The following is a 4139-nucleotide window of genomic DNA, read 5'->3' as shown; positions in this document are numbered from 1 at the left end:
AAATAGATTTGTATTGGGCTCCATGTTCATTTTAGAAATAACTGAATCCGCTAAATTCAAGCATTTCTTTCTTGACAAAACCCATTCTGAGCCGGCTTATTCCACGGCCACAATCTTAAAAGTTTTGAGCCCAAACCAGTGGGGTGATCTACTCCACAATTTCCCATCTCTCAGATAACAACGCTACGTACCCTATCAAGTTTCTTTTTCAACATATCATGCAAAGGTTTAGACATCCTATTGATATTAGGGCAAAAATCGAGAACATAATTTAAACTACCAAGAAATCTTTGTAATTGGGTTTTGTCCAGAATTTTGTCTGGGAATTTATCAGCAAACAAAAGTGACCTCTCTATTGGAGTGATAATTCCTTTGGAAATATGATAACCAAGGAACCGGACCTTTGTTTGGAATAAAGAAATTTTTGAACTAGAAAGGGCTAATCCAACCTTCTTTGTAACAAGATAAAAAGTCTTTAAATGTTTGAAATGTTGATCAATACTGCGAGAAAAAATCAACACATCATCAATATAAATAATGCAAAACTCAGAATAGGGATTATAAATATCGTTCATGATTCTTTGAAATTCTGAGGGTGCATTTTTCAAACCAAAAGGCATTACTGTCCATTCGTATTGTCCAAAGGGAACAGTAAAAGCTGTTTTATATCGATCATTAGGGTGAATTTGTATTTGCCAAAAACCAGACTTCATATCAAATTTAGAAAAAATGAAAGCTGAACAAAGTTTTTGGAGTAAATCTTTTTTATTAGGTATTGGGTACCTAATCCATTTTAAAGCTTTATTCAAAGGTTTGTAGTTTATCACAAGTCTAGGTACGTCTCTTTCTATTTCAGAATTTTTATAAAAGCGGCACAAGACCAAGGTGATCTGGATTTTACAATGAGTCCTTTAGTTTCAAGATCATTTATTTCATTTTTACAATGTTGTTCCAATTCCATATTCATTTGGATTGGACGAGCTTTGGTGGGTATTTGTTTTTCATCAAACGAATTTTCATAAGGCAAATCTACCAAATGTTGTTTCCTATTCCAAAAAGCAGATGGTAAATCGGCACATATTTCTTTTTCAATAAGGCTTTTGAAATCGGAGATTTTTCTTTGTATAAAATCATTTTGCAATTGACTTCCAATTCTTTGGAAATTCAAATCTTTTTGTAAACAAAATAAATCATCTTGTTTGGACTTAAGAATGGCATTAATTTTGTTTTGGTAAACAGAACAAGCTTTGACAATGTTTAGATTTCTAGTCTTTGGTTTTTCAATAAACGGGAAAACAAGTTTCTTGTTTGTTGCTTTGAAGGATATACTATCATAATTGACAGTATATGGAGTTATAAGATTTATAAAAGGAGTTCCCAAAATGATGGCATGATGAATATCATTTGTGAGGACAAAAGAAGTTTTAAAATCAAAACCATTATTATGGATTGAGGCTTCAACCTTGGAACTGACATTCAGTTTTGAATTATTAGCGGCAGAAAGTCTTTCTTTTGTTTTCTCATGAAATCTTTTGGGGACGATGTCTTCTCTAATGCAATTTATATCAGATGCATCAGTTTCAACAATTTTAGGTAATGCAGGATTTGCAAGAAATAAGCATGGAATATTTTTCACAGATTGTTTTATTAATCTAACAACTTTGGTATGTTCTTCTGACCATGCAACAGGATATATATATATATCAAGAACATAATAAAGGATTTAATATATATATATCAACAACAATTAGACTCAGTGGCTTCTAAGATTCAATGTTTTCCAAAACATGTTTTGCAGCTTTGCAATCAATTCTAAGTAGAAATTTTTGATTTAATAAATCACTTTGAAATTTTGTAATGCATAAAACAATGGAAAGGATTTCTTTTTTGATAGTAGAATAATTTTTCTGGCAATCATTCCAACTATTTCCCTCCATTTCATTGGTGACCCGTCTTACCTTCGTGATAAAAACGCTGAGTTACTACATAATTTAAGATGTAGAAAACTTAGTGAATTTCAAAGTTAAAAAACCTCATTTTTTACCAGATTATTTTTAAGAGATGATGCAAATCATACTACTTGGAAAGAAAAATTTCTTGCTGGATCACCTAGCCTTCTAGGTGAAAAAGTAAGAAATTCTATTAAAGCCCTTTATGATAACCGTATTCCTTATGACGAGCTTACCTACAGTGAACTTGTCAGTTTCGTCAATAAAGAAGGTTTAAAGATTTGTCAAGATTTGAAATTACAGAAACGTCTTAAGTGGGAACTTAAGAAGTCTAAACAAGAGTTAGGCGGTTTCTGTAAACAATTCAATTATGACCCCTTTAAAACTTCTTATCCCAAAGATTGTAATGACGAATGTTCTAAACCTCGCAAGAAACATTACAAATCTAAACATTTTAGAAAACCCTTTCGTAATTTTAGAGAACTTCCTTATAAGAAACCTTTGAGGCCTTATAAGAAACCCAAATTCTCTAAAAAAGAGTTTAAAGCCAAACCAAAGATTCCTTTCAATTACAGAGAAGCTATATGTCACAAGTGTGGCGTAAAAGGTCGTACTGCAAAATATTGTAAAATGAACAAAAAACTTCATGAGCTTGACCTTGATGATGAGATCATTTCTAAATTAGCCCCTCTTCTTATCGAGTCTTCTGATTCCGAGTCTTCTATGTCAGGAGACAGTGATCCATATTAAGTTGATGAGCTATTTGACTCAGATGACTCTGCATCTAGCAGTAGTGAATCTGAATCTGATTCATTTTTAAAGACAATCAATGTTTTGACTAAAGACCAAGAAACTTTTCTTGAGCTTGTAAAACATATTTATGATCCAAGCCTTCAAAAAGAATATCTTGATAAGCTTTTGAAAACTTTGGATTTTAATAAAGCCGAAACCTCTAAAGTCCCAATTTTTAAAAAGAATTCTTATGATCTTACTCAGATTTTAGATAAAAAGAAAACAAAGAAGTCAACACCCACTATCCAAGATCTTCAAAAAGAAATCAAAGACATTAAACTTGAAATAAAGGATTTGAAAGAAAAACAAAAAAGTGATTATGAAACTATTCAACTTCTTTTACAAAAACAATTACAAGATACTTCGGATAATGAATCTAATTCTGATAATGGTGATAACAATGATCAAAATTTAGAAAATATTGAATCTATTCCCAATGATTTTCTATTTGTTTTAAAACAAATCACCACAAGAAAGTATTTGATTAAAGTCACTTTAATCTTCTCTGATGATTTTGCAATGGATGCCATTGCCCTTTTTGATACTGGCGCCGATTTAAATTGCATTAGAGAAGACATCGTCCCCAAAAGATTTCATGAGAAAACTAAAGAAAGACTTTCTGCCGCCAATAATTCAAAACTTAATGTCAGTTCTAAAGTTGAAGCCTCAATCCATAATGATGGTTTTGAATTTAAAACTTCTTTTGTTCTTACAAATGACATACATCATGCCATTATTTTAGGAACTCCTTTTATAAATCTTATAACTCCATATACTGTCAATTACGATAGTATATCCTTCAAAGCAAAAAATAAAAAACTTGTTTTCCCTTTTATTGAAAAACCTAAAACAAGGAATTTGAATATTGTTAAAGCCTGTTCTGTTTATCAAAACAGAATAAATAACCTATTTAAATCAAAACAGTGTGATCTAATGTTTTTACAAAAGGATTTAAACTTACAAAGAATTGAAAACCAATTACAAAGTGATTTCATTAAAAGAAAGATTTCTGATTTCAAAACTCTCATTGAAAAAGAAATTTGTGCTGATCTACCTTCTGCTTTTTGGAACAGAAAACAACACATGGTAGATCTACCTTATGAAACTTCTTTTAATGAAAGACAGATCCCCACTAAAGCACGTCCAATCCAGATGAACATGGAATTGGAACAACATTGCAAAAATGAAATCAAAGATTTAGAGTCAAAAGGACTCATTGTTAAGTCAAGATCCCCATGGTCTTGTGCCGCTTTTTATGTTAATAAAAATTCTGAAATTGAAAGAGGCACTCCTAGATTAGTTATAAACTACAAACCTCTTAATAATGCCCTAAAATGGATTAGGTATCCAATACCTAATAAAAAAGATTTACTTCAAAAACTATGTTCTGCTCTTATT

The sequence above is a fragment of the Citrus clementina genome, unplaced genomic scaffold (assembly GCF_000493195.1).
Source record: "Citrus clementina cultivar Clemenules unplaced genomic scaffold, Citrus_clementina_v1.0 scaffold_5, whole genome shotgun sequence".
Classification (NCBI taxonomy): domain Eukaryota; kingdom Viridiplantae; phylum Streptophyta; class Magnoliopsida; order Sapindales; family Rutaceae; genus Citrus; species Citrus x clementina.
This window is presented reverse-complemented; position numbering follows the sequence as displayed.